The following is a 13,807-nucleotide window of genomic DNA, read 5'->3' on the forward strand; positions in this document are numbered from 1 at the left end:
GGGAGGAGCGGGGGAGGGGGTGAAAAGTTGTCACTTACTCGGCTCGGGGGCTCTCTGCTGCAGCGTCCTCGGCACGGTCCGGCTGGGCTCGGCTTAGTCCGGAGCGGTTCGGCTCGGGGTCCCATGAAGCCGCTCGGGCTCAGCCCCGGAGCGGAGTCGGTGGCTGGCTGTACGGCGGCGGAGGTGGTAGGGGGGGGAGCGGCGGTGGCGGGTGCTGCAGGCTGGGGCAGCCCGGGCACATCGGGGAGGAGAAGCTCCGGACACCAGGAGCCGCACTCACATCTGATGGTCGCCAAGAAAAAAAGTCTTTGGATCTTTATTCTGCTAATTAGTTTCCTGCAAAAAATGGCTGATTAATTCAGTGCGCATGTGCTTCATTACACAGGCACGACGGGAAGGGCTAATTACCAGCGCCTGGATCAATGAGATTCAGAGGGGAGAGGAGAGGGGGGAGAGGGACAGGGGAGGAGAGGAGAGGGGCTGGGGGGGAGTAGTGAGGGACAACAGGGGCTGAAGGACAGAGGGGGGACACTTCACAAGGGGGGGTGTGTACAGGAATGACATATGGGGGGGGGGGCACAGGAATTTAGTACAAGAATGGGGGGAGGGATTTTATTTTTATTTTTTTGGGGGATGGGGGGGAGGGAGTGTTGGGACAGTGACCTGGGCACAGGTGGGCAGGGAGGAGGGGGGGGGGCACTGGTGATACTGGGGAGTGCAGGAACAGACTGGGAGGAAAAGTTTGTCCTGGGATCACAGAAGGATTGTCCAGGACTTGGGAGACTCTGCTGGAGCCTGGGATGGGGGATGGGATGAGGGGGACCCCCAGGAATTGCAGCATGAGGTGCTGGAGGGGTCCTCAATGTGTCTCTGATTGTCCAGGACTTGTGAGATTCTGCTGGAGCCTGGGATGGGGGATGGGATGGGGGGGACCCCCAGGAATTGCAGCATGAGGTGCTGGAGGGGTCCTCAATGTGTCTCTGATTGTCCAGGACTTCTGATACTCTTCTTGCTTGTTTGCTTGTCCCTAGAATAGGGGAGGAGGGAGGGGACCCTCAGAAATGAAATGCTGGGGGGGGGGGGGGGTCCTCTCTGTTTGTCCTGGGATAATAGAAGACTCGTCTCTCCTTCCCTGGGACTGAGGATCGTCTACTGGTGCCTGGAATGGGGGACCCTCAGAAATGGGATGATGGGGGTCCTGGGATAACAGAAGAACTGGTCCCTGCTTCCTGTGACTTAGGATAGTCTTCTGGTTCCCGGCATGGGATGGGGGGAGTATTTTGGTGCCTATTTCTGAAGAGGACCCCCGGAAATGGGATGATGGGGGTCCTGGGATAACAGAAGACTCCTCTCTGCTTCCCTGTGACTTCGGATAGTCTTCTGGTGGCTGTTATGTGAGGGGGGTAGTATTCTGGTGCCTATTTCTGGAGAGGACCCCCAGAGATGGGTTGATAGGGGTCCTGGGATAACAGAAGACTCGTCTCTGCTTCCCTGTGACTTCTGCTACTGCCTGTGCTGGTCTATAGAGGGAGGCTTATAGAAGAGAGGGGGACCCCTAGAAATGGGATGCTGGGGGTCTTAAGACTTAACTTTGCTTCCCTGTGACTCTCTGGTGCCTGGGATGGGGGGGGGGGGGGGGGGTTAGTATTCTGTTTCCTATTTATGGAGAGGGCCACCAGAGATGGGTTGATGGGGGTTTTGGGATAACAGAGGACTCGTCTCTGCTTCCCTGTGACTTAGGTTATTCTGGTGCCTATTTATGGAGGGGACGCCCAGGGTGGGTTGCTGGGGGTCCAGGGACAAAACGAGACCTGTCTAGGCTTCCCTGGGACTTGGGATAGTCTTCTGGTGTCTCATCAGAGTAGAAGGAGAGGACCCCCAGAAATGGGGATTCTGGGATAACAGACGACTCGTCTCTGCTTCCCTGGGACTTGGGATAGTATTCTGGTACCTGGCATGGGGGGGGGGGGGGTGTATTCTGATCCCTATCTCTGTAGGAGACCCCCCAGTTGGTTGATGGGGGTCCTGGGACGTGTCTCTGCTTTCCTATGACTTATGATATTGCCGCTGCTTTTCTATAGAATAGAGGTTTATAGAAGAGAGGGGACCCCCTAGATATGGGATGCTGGGGATCCTAAACAAATCTCTCTGCTTTCCTGCCACTTCTGCTATTCTTCTGGAGCCTGTGCTTGTCTGTAGAACAGGGGAGGCTTATAGAAAAGAGGGGAGCCCTAGACATGGGCCATGCTGGGGGTCCTCAGTTTGTTCTGAGATAACAGAAGACTTATCTTGGCTTTCCTATGACTTCTGCTGTTCTTCTGGAAGGTGTGCTTGTCTATAGAATACAGGAGTCTTTTAGAATAAAGGAGACCCCTAGTATTGAGATCCTGGGGGCCCTAAGACTTATCTCCTATGTCTTCTGCTCGTCTATAGAATACAGGAGTCCCTTAGAACAGAAGGGGCCTCTAGAAGTGAGACCCTGGGGGTCCTAAGACTTATCTTTGCTTTCTTATGACTTCTGCTATTCTTCTGGGACGTTTGTTAGTAACAGAAGACTTGTCTTGGCTCCTCTCAGACTTCTGCTGTTCTTCTGTAGCTTGTGCTTATCTCTAGAATGGGGGAGATTCGTCAGAGACTGGGGAAGGAACCCCTAGAAATGGGGTGATGGGGGTCCTCAGTGATAACAGAAGTTTTGTGTCTGCTACTCTTCTAGAGCCTGTGCTTGTCTATAGAGTAGGAGAGTCTTAAAGAAAAGAGGGGAGCCCTACAAATGGAATGCTGGGGGTCCTCAGTTTGTCCTGGAATAACAGAAGATTTGTCTATCATTTCCTCTGACTTTTGCTTGTCTATAGAATTGGGGGGGGGGGGGCTGATCAGAGATACGGAGAGGACCCCTTAGAAAGGAGACGATGGGGGTCCTCGGTTTGTCCTGTTTTGCTTGTCTATAGAATGGGGGGGGGGGGGCTGATCAGAGATAGGGAGGGGACCCCTTAGAAAGTAGATGACGGAGGTCCTCAGATTGTCCTGGGATAATAGAAGACTTGTCTCTGCTTCTAACTCCTCTGGCACCTCCGGCTTGTATCTAGAATAGGGGAGGCGGAGAGGGGACCCCTAGAAATGGGATGCATGGGGGGGGGGGTCCCAATGCAAAGTAGAAGTACACGTGTCCCCCATGATGTCCATTGTGCTTCTGATGGAAGAACGTGGACAGGGTGGTGACACATGACAGGAGGGGGGGGGGGGGGGCTGCTAGGGGAAAAAAAGTTGTGATCAACTTGTGCCATCATCATCACAGGAGGTCCAGGGACATCAGAGGGGGTCAGGGAGGGGTGGAGGGTGTTGTCTGACCCTCGGCACCCTGGGACACAAATAAGCAGCATCTGCCCCCCTCCCAGGACAGCAGGACCCACCCTCAGCCACCTGCAAAGCGCACAGTCCTGGGCTGGGGGGCTTCCACTGTGTACCAGTCTGACCCTGGCACATGTGACCTATGGGAAGGGCAGGAGGATCCGGACACTTGTCTTCAGGGGTACAAGAGGTGGGGGCTGCACTGCACAGGTAAGAGCCATACGCCCCCCAGCCCCCCTTGTGCATAGCATTTCCTAACAGGCATCACAACACTGTCTGATGACCCGCAGATCACTGTACACACACCATGCCATCTGTGTGCCACCCCCCATTTACCCTGTACACTGCATGCCATCTATGTACCACCACCCCATGTGCACACAATGCCATCTATGTGCCACCCCATGTACCCTGTACACTGCATGCCATCTATGTACCATCTCCCCACGTGCACACAATGCCATCTATGTGCCACCTCATGTACCCTGCATGCCATCTATGTACCCTGTATACTGTATGCCATCTATGTACCACCCCATGTACACACCATGACACATATGTGCCACCCTATGTACCCTGTGCACTGCATGCACGTTGTTTACCACCCCATGTGCACACAATGCCATCTATGTGCCACCCCATGTACACTGCACACTATGTGCCACCCCATGTTCACACAATGCCATCTATGTGCCACCCCATGTGCCTTGTAAACAGCCTTCCATCTATGTGCCACCCCATATGCCCTGTACACAGCCTTCCATCTATGTGTCACCCTATGTACCTTGTACACACCATGCCATCTTTGAGTCACCCTTTGAACACAGTTTGCCATCTAGGTGCCACCCCATGTGCACACCTTGTCATCCATGTGCCACTCCAACTACCCTGTACACAACATGCCATCCATGTGCCACCCCATGTACCCTGTACACACCCTGTCATCCATGTGCCACTCCATGCACCTTGCATATACACTCAGCACTCCAGCAGGTCACCTCTGAAGTCCCCTCTGTCCCCTCCACACAGTCCCTGCTCTTCGTCCTGCAACTTTGTCTCCATCATCATCTCACTGAATGTATCAAACATGGAATGTGTTTCCTTTCTCTTCTCTTTCATCTGATTTCAGGAATAGAAATGTGCGGAATATGCGATGTTACCGCTTGTAAAGGATGCCAAATGCTTTGTGAATACTGAGAACAGAAATGAGATGGATCTCATATATATATATATATATATATATATATAGATACACATATACAAATGTATGTGCACAGGGGTTTATATATATGTAATACTATTTACCACCCTGTGTGTGCATATATATACATAAACATATATAAATATATTAGTCTCGAATATTATACTATATATATATATATATATATATATATATATACACATGCTGTATACATATTACACACAGACATTTATATAATAATGTATTTTTTCTATATATATATATATATATATATATATATATATATATATATATATAAAAAAGATATATATATATATAAACACACACACATATATTTTATCTGTACACAAACGTATATAAAGCCATAATGTGTGCATATATTTTACATATATATATATATATATATATATATATATATATATATATATATATATATATATATATATAATGAATATATTTGTGTGTGTATATATGGGGTGTATTCAGTGTGTGAATAAATATTTTTCAATAGATTTGAAATGTGTATCCATCTCTCTGGATGTGTGCCTGTATATAAATCACACCTAATGCATACAGAACATCCGTGTATGTCACTCACTTTACTATCTATAAATATATCTATATATATATATATATATATATATATATATATATATATATATATATATATATATATATATATATATATATAGTGTGTGTGTGTCTGTGTATATATATATATATATATATATATAAAACATTTAGACAATGTAATAAAATATATACCTGTAAAGTTAGGTTGTATATTAGTGGTGGGCATGTGGCAGTGTATGTCAATGATTTTACTATGTATGTATATATGTGTGTGTATGTATGTGTATATATATATATATATGTAATTGCCATTAGGTAATTGTTATATCAATAATAAATGTATCGGTGTGAAGTTGGGTTGTATATGGGGGGTGCAAATGTTGCAGTGTATAATGTATATAGTTGTATGGTGAGGGTACCAGGGTGTGCCAGGCTGTGGTTGGCACGATGTCTGTGTATTGGGGTGTATGTGATGTCTATGGAGCAGTGTGACCCCCCTCCCCCCAGGAGGACAGGTCGGGGATCCCCTGATATGGGGGTGTCAGGACAGATGTGTGCCCCCCAGTCCTGTCCCCTAGGCTCGGAGCCCCAGTGAGGACCGGTCCAGGTGACAGGCGGCCGGGCCGGACAGATCTCCGGTGTATTCGTTAGATCAGCACCCTGGACCTCACAAATGGCCGATCTCGGTGCAGCCCGGTCCGGCTGGACAGAATACAGCGAGATTCGTTCCGGTACGGGGATGCGCGCACAGCCAGGCGTATATTCGTTGTGCGATGTTCGTACATAGGGGAAGGAGCGCCGACCGGTGCGGATGGAGGGGTGCAGGACTGGGGCTGCGATGTGCAGACTTCACTGGGGGGGAGACCAGAGACCTGACCGACCCCCAATGTATGGGCAAATCCCCACCGATCCCCAACCGACTTCTCTGTCTACAATTCACATCACAGAAGAAAAAAGAAAGAAAAAATATATTGTATAGTGTGTGTGTAATTATGAATATATATATATGTGTGTATGTAGATAGTTATATATATTATATCTATAGAAACAAAATGGATATAATTATAGTGGATTGAGGTTTAAATCAACATTCTCATTTATACAGAGCTAGACATAAAATATCCAATAATATTCATATATACAGACATTTCCTGTACGTGTATGTGTGTATATCTACAATACAATACAAATATATATATATATACATATATCATTTTTTATACATGCAAATATATATATATATATATAGAAACAATAGAAAAAAGGAATACATTTTGGCATATTCCTTATTTATAAATCTAATTCTACAAATGTATACATTGTATTGTGTTCTATACACACTGTGCATGAGAAATCTACAGAAGTATTTTTCGGTGTGTATATATATATATATATATATATATGTAATATATATTTAGTGTGTATACATCTCTGTATGAAATGTAGTGTATACTTGGTGCGTATATATAATTTTGTGTATAACTATATATGGTGTGTGTGTGTGTGTATATGTATATATATATATATATATATATATATATATATATATGTGTTATATATATATATATATATATATATATATATATATATATATATATATATATATATATGTATATGTGTGTGTGTGTGTAATGTGGTGTATATATGTAATGTACTGTATATTTGGTGTATATGATGTACTGTATATTTGTATATAATGTAATGTATATTTGGTGTATGTAATGTAGTGTATACATGTAATGTATATTTGGTGTATATATGTAATGTAGTGTATATGTGGTGTATATATGTAACGTAGTGTATAGATGTATGGTGCGTGTGTCGGTGATCCTGGTCGGATGTGTAGCCAGGTGTCGCTGTGTGTGTGGAGGAGGAAGGAGATCGGGCGGCTGGCAGGAAGGTGGTGCCCGGGGGGCACAGGCTGTAGAGGGGGGTCAGGACAGGGCAAGCTTCATTAAACAGCAGCTGTTGTCACTTTAGGGTCCCTGAAGAGATCATCTGCACACCCAGAGCAGTCGCTACACACAGTGCACATCCAGGGCCACCACCACCCCTGCCTGGCACTGGACTGCACACACTGGGTATACTGGGGTCTCCTGTGACATTAAAATGTACACTACTGCTGTGTATGTACAAGTTCCTGCAAGTCATGTGTGGGAGAAGAAACTACAAGCGTATAAAGTGTATACTGTGTGATGTCTGAGTGTACCAGTCTGTGTGTATCTCTGTGTACTTAATGATTGCATATAATCAGTGCAGAGTTCCTCTTAATTATTGTATGTATATATACATATACATGCAGAGAGAGATCATTAGTGCATGTGTGTGTATATCTGATTACAGCATTTCATTTTAATTCATTTCATTTCTTTTCCCTTTCTTTTTTATAATATAGATCACTTACTTATTGTATGTGTGTACATGTAACCAAAGTGTATGTCTGTCTATCTATCTATCTATCGATCTATCTATCTATCCCCTCTCTCTCCAATATGTGTGTGTGTGTATATATATATATATATATATATATATATATATATATATATAGTGTGTGTGTGTAGTTTTTTTCTTTATATAGATTGCTTAATTACTGAGTGTGTGTATTTGACCACAGTATGTATTTATATGTATATATGAGTATGTATGGATACATCTCTTAAATATTGTTTGTGTGTATATTAGACTACAGTGTGTGTTTATATATGTAGATAGATAGACATTTTATATATGTGTGTGTGTGTGTTTTTATATATATATATATATATATATATATATATATATATATATATATATATATATATATATATATATATATATATATGTATGTATATATATATATATATATATGTATGTATATATATTATAGAGAGTGTGTGTATATACATATATTTTATTCATATATATATATATGTGTGTGTGTATGAGAGAGAAAGGGAGATTAATTTTTGTGTGCTTGTGTATCTATGTATTGTAATGTATGTACACTATATAATAATGCATATACTGTATAGTAAATATGTATGCATGGATGGTTGTGTGTGCTTCTATAGACATTACACTATACACCCTGGCCGCCTAGAACTTCCACAACTCTATGTTTCATTGGAGGAATTTTTACCTAGCTGCACACATATTTCCCCATATCATGTCTTCCAGATGAAGTCATACATCCTGTGTTCAGATGCTTGCCATTATTTTCTGTACAAGTCAAGAAGTTGGTATTTGTGGAATATCTGGGAATGTTGAGGGGTGTTCATATGAGAATCCCATTCTGATTACATGCAAGTTATTTTTTTTTTGTAATGTTAGCTAGGTAGGTCTCTTGTTCCGTGGATATGTATTGTAATATTGTAACCTGAGTCTGTCAATATACAAGTGATATAAGTAGGTGTGTCAGGGTTGGGGTTGAGGAATGTATAGATCTAGGTGCAGATATATACCTGTATATAATATATAATTAGAAGTCCTGTCTGTTTGTATGGGGAATAAAATCAAGCCCAGATGCAGCTGTTCAGGGACAGAAGTCATGTTGTGTTCATTTTAATCATTTTAATGTGGGAAACCTCATATAGCAAAAAAAAAAAAAAGAACAATACAGCCTAGCAATGTATTCATCCATACGCCTTGTTCAGAATTCTTTTTCTGCAGCAATGGTAATAGTGTGGTTTATACAGACTATGAATATGGAGCATTGAAAATGATTTAAACAGAATGCCTTCTGATCGCTATATTGTGTGCTTATAGATACCTGTGCAAAGCCATACAAATCTTTGCTACAGATAGATCTAAACATTTCATGTTATAAAGAATACAAAAAGAACATGCTTGTATCTTTTTTACACCTGCAAGCCGCAGTATTTTGTGACATCAGCCTCCCCCCCCCCCCCCCCGCCAATTGGTGGTGCATCTACTATGTGCTTTTTCTATGTACATGTAACGTCTAAGCCCCAGGCTGCGACAGAGCCTCAGCGTGACCCCTGGACGTTGCGTTACACCCCGCTCTGTTACGTATATATTCCCAGATATCAATATTGGAGTGTAATCTTTCACCCCCAGCCTGCAGATCTGGCAATCTTAAAATACTTGCAGATGGCCAAACATTCTTGCAAGGGGCCTACAACACTAGATTGCAGTGTCTGGATTAATATGCAAAAAAGAAATAAATATATATATATATCAATATTGGCGTGCAAGCCTTCACCCCCAGCCTGCAGATCTGGCAATATCAAAATACTTGCAGATGACCAAACATTCTTGCAAGGGGCCTACACTAGATTGCAGTGTCTGGATTAATATGCAAAAAAAAAAAAAAATCTATCTATCTAGCTATCTGTCTGTCTATTTATATTGGAGTGTAATCTTTCACCCCAGCCTACAGTTCTGGCAATCTAAGGCCCCATTACACACTATTAGATTTTCTGCAGATTTTTGTCTTCAGATTTACCAAAACCATGTAGTGCAGGGGCCTGCCCGATTGCATAAAAAATTGAAACCCTTAAGGTTTGACTCCATATTATATGGTTTTGGCAAATCTGAAAACAAAAATCTGCAAAAAAAATATCTAATAGTCTGTATGGGGCCCTAAAATACTTGCAGATGACCAAAAATTCTTGCAAGGGGCCTACACGACTAGATTGCAGTGTCTAGATTATTATGCAAAAAATGATATATAAGCTTTTTTTTCTTGTGTGTATATATATATATATATATATATATATATATATATATATATAGTTAGTATCTTTTTTCTCATATATATATATATATATATATATATATATATATATATATATATATATATATATATATATATACTATAGTTTTTTTTTTATTTATTTGTATTTTATTTTGCATAATAATCCAGACACTGAAATCTAGTCTTGTAGGCCCCTTGCAAGAATGTTCATTCACCTTAAAGGATTTTAAGATTGCCAGATCTGCAGGCTGGGGTAAAGGATTACTCTCCAATATTGATATAATGGGCCTCCAGCTGTCATAGGGTACTACAAGTCCTAGCAGGCCAGGGGTGGTATATTTATAATGTGGATACGTGTAAGCTGTGTCACTCAGATTAGTGTCAGCCCCCCCCCCCCTCCCCTTCTCCCCCTTTAAATAATGTCTGGTCAGCTCTTTAATATTCTTCGAGGAAGTGGTTGAAATATTGGTCTGTAGAAGGGTATCCGGTATCCATGCTTGCGCTCCTGAAGTCATTCACATAAAGAGCATATCATTTTGTAATAAGAATATTAGAACCTAATATATGTCTTTTTTTTTTTTTTTTGTACATCTGTTCGGTTTTGTATGTTTTTTTTTTTTTTTTCTTGTCCTCTATCCATCAGCTGGCCATTCTATAGGCAGTAGTAGGCGGTGTGTAAGTCCATGCCTCTCAGGGGTCAGCGGGGAGACATAGGGTAATGCTATCTATAGTAGAGTCACTGACTCTCTACTGGAAGTGGCTGATCTACAGGCAACCCAGTTTATTCAGCACATCTCATATAATGCTGAACGCCTTTCAACTCCACGACAAGGAGAAGATTTTCCACAGAGAATGATGCTTCTTGTGTGTTTTTTTTTTATTTTATTATTTTTTTTAAATTCGCCGCAGTCCGTTTAAAGGTGCGGTTTTGCTGTATATTGGCTGGTGCCTCCCTCGTACATGCTGTCCTACACTCTCTCTAAGCTCCAGAATATATTTCAGGGGTGGCTTTTTAATATAGCAACGTCCCCTCCGTCTCATGCCCAGGTGTGCCGGTGTCCCATCTTCTTCTTCTTCTTTTTTTTTTTTGCTTACTGGAAATTAAAAAAAAAAAAAAAAAACAGTTTTGCAGAATCTGTTATTTTTAAATTTTTTGCTCCTTCTTTTTTTTTTTTTTTTTGGCCGAACGCAAGCAAAGGATTAAATTGTGTAATTCTTTTGCTGCCAAATACTTGGAAAATATCTCTGTATCTCCTTATCGGCGTTTAGCTGTTTTTTTTTTTTTTTTTTTTTAATATCTCTGCCCCATCTATCTACTTCTCTCTGCCTTTCAAAACATCTTGCGGTCTATCTATCCATCTGTCTCCTATCTGTCTATCTCTCGCTCTATCAGTCGAGCTATTTAATGTCGCTTTTTTCTTCTATTTTTTTTTTATCTCTTGCGCAGTCCTATATCACTGGTATGGGCACTATAAAATAATAGAATGTTTACATTTTCCAATCATTTTTCCAGTCAGGTTTGCGTTTATTTTTTTTCTTGGTTTCTGGTAGCAGAATTCTGCTTTTTAAAAATCACGATGTACCATTGGTTGCCATATCAAGTGTATTTTGTGTCAGGTTGTAGTGTTCAGTGTAGTGTTCAGCCATAGTGTGTTTTGTTTAAGCCTGGGTATGCCCGATAGGCTTTGTTTTGTATAACTATGTCTTTTGAAATCCAATAAAAAAAAAAAAAGAAATTCACAAAAAAAATGGCGATGTACCTACAGCGGAAAGAAACTGGTTAATTTAGTGGTCCCACTGTGAAAAATGACATATCTTTCCCGAAGGTTGCCCAACATTTTTTCACAAGGTCCGGGACATTTGGATTGAATCTCCCTCTACTACTAATGCTAGAGATGATACGGTGTTTGGCTAAAATGGTTAGTGTGTGAATTCTATGTTCCTCTGAAATGGAGGGGCTATGCTGGGGTTGACCTGACAGGGTTCCCCCCCTCTTTACCTTTTTAGCGTCTCCCTGGAAATATATATTGCTCATGCTGCACTTAATTTTTTTATTGTGTTGCATTCTTAAAGTGGTTGTAAAGCCTTAAGTTTTTTCACCTTTTAATGCATTCAGGAACATATGTCAAGCACAAGGCCCGCGGGCTGAATCCTGGCCCGCCAGGCCATGTCACGTGGCCCTAGCACCCAGTTTTGCAGCCAGAACATGGCAAGGGAGATGGGGTTGCACGCCGTTCATAGCGCACCCATAAACCCTGCACTCTGTGCACAGGAGACCCCAAATTCTGTACCTAGTGTACTCCTGAACCTCTGTAGCGCAGTCCTAATCCCTGCACTCTGTACATAGTGCACCCCTGAATAATGCACTCTGTGCATAGGACACCCCTGGAGTTGCACTCTGTACGTAGCACACCCCTGAACCCTGTACTCTGTGCATAGGGCACCTCTGGAGCTGCACTCTGTATATAGCGCACCCCTGAACTTTGTACTGTGCATAGGGCACCCCCGGAGCTGCACTCTGTATGCAGCACAACCCTGAACCCTGCAGTGTGCATAGGGCACCCCTGGAGCTGCACTCTGTACATAGCGCACCCCTGAACCCTGCACTCTGTGCATAGGGCACCTCTGGAGCTGCACTCTGTGAATACCGCACCCCTGAACTTTGCACTCTGTACATAGGGCACCCCCGGAGCTGCACTCTGTATGCAGCGCACCCCTGAACCCTGCATTGTGCATAGGGCACCCCCGGAGCTGTACTCTGTACATAGCACACCCCTGAACCCTGCACTCTGTGCATAGGGCACCTCTGGAGCTGCACTCTGTATGTACCACACCCCTGAATTTTGCACTCTGTACATGGAGCACCCCTGGAGCTGCACTCTGTACGTAGCGCACCCCTGAACCCTGCCCTGTGCATAGTGCAACCCCAGCTCCAACTGGCCCTTTGAGGTCAACCATACTGTTGATGTGGCCCGCTATTAAGTTGAGTTTGACATCCCTGCATTAAGGAGGTGAAAAGCCTTCTGTGCTGCACCCCCCCCCCCCCCCTTTTTCTTACCTGAGCCTGATCTTGAAAAACCATTACACAGAGCAGCTAAGTATAACATGTTTGTGAGGGCTTACAAACGCTTTAATTTTCTTGCTTCTACTTTTGAAATGTACTTTAACACTATGATAGTGCCTACCTTCCACCTCCTGATTACTTACCTTGGTCACGTGGATGCTGTTACCCTCATTGATCAGTTGAGATTGTTGTGCTTTTTTTTATTTTTTTTATGCTGCGTGTTCTTTTTTCCAAACCAGGAAATGCCCAAAAGCTCTGTTTTGTAGAGTATTAAAAAATAAAATAAAAACAACTTTGAAAAAAAAAAAAGATGTACCTACAGAAAAACACGGGCAAGTTATACCCAATAAACATATCCTAAATTGTGACATGGGTCGGATTGTAGGCGATGTACTCTGATGAATGCTTTATGAAAATATAATATAATATAATATTGTATGCAAATAAAAACAAACAGGGGCTTAAATCTGTTAAAATAGACCAAATTATAAAATACTGAATTAATATTGGAAAATGCAAATCTAATCTAAAACCAGAGGAATCGGTGACACAAATCTGCCTATTTTTTATTTTAGTTACGTTGCTGCAATACCCTCAGCAATGGGCCGCACCATTTCCTCTAAGGTCTCCTTGCATGTAAATACACAAATTGTGTCATAAAACCCCCCCAAAAAATGCTTTTCAGATGTGTAAAAAAAAAACACTCACAGACGAGCAGTCCTATAAATCTCAGCCAAGGAAATAACCTGCCCTAACCAAACACCTGCAGCTTATAAAAACACACCAAACCTCCTCCAAAAAAAAATAAAAAATAAAAATGAATAACATATACATATCATAAAACAGCGGTTTTCTTCATAAAACGCAGTGCAAACTTTAGTTTTCCTTAATTTAAAATTTCTTTTAAAATGGGTTTCCCTGATTT

The 13,807-nt window shown here is 42.2% G+C and overlaps 1 protein-coding gene and 1 long non-coding RNA gene across 5 annotated transcripts in view; one reads left to right on the top strand and one right to left on the bottom strand.

The window, feature by feature from the left end:
• Positions 1–500, bottom strand: part of ZFHX3 (zinc finger homeobox 3) — a 140,035-nt gene extending 139,535 nt beyond the window's left edge. For 2 of the 4 annotated variants that reach the window (XM_077452068.1, XM_077452086.1), the window contains exon 1: positions 39–500. The gene's annotated coding sequence lies outside the window, so the exon portion shown is untranslated. The remainder of the gene's footprint in view (positions 1–38) is intronic. The other 2 variants (XM_077452078.1, XM_077452057.1) reach the window with 1 other exon arrangement.
• A 2,462-nt stretch (positions 501–2,962) lies between these two features.
• The window catches only part of LOC143927758 (uncharacterized), a 31,424-nt gene continuing 20,579 nt past the window's right edge, over positions 2,963–13,807 (top strand). The window contains exon 1 of the long non-coding RNA XR_013262316.1: positions 2,963–3,558. This is a non-coding gene — a long non-coding RNA (uncharacterized LOC143927758). The remainder of the gene's footprint in view (positions 3,559–13,807) is intronic.

This window comes from Lithobates pipiens, unplaced genomic scaffold (assembly GCF_037356315.1).
Source record: "Lithobates pipiens isolate NorthernLeopardFrog02 unplaced genomic scaffold, aLitPip1_a1.2 Scaffold_10, whole genome shotgun sequence".
Classification (NCBI taxonomy): Eukaryota; Metazoa; Chordata; class Amphibia; order Anura; family Ranidae; genus Lithobates; species Lithobates pipiens.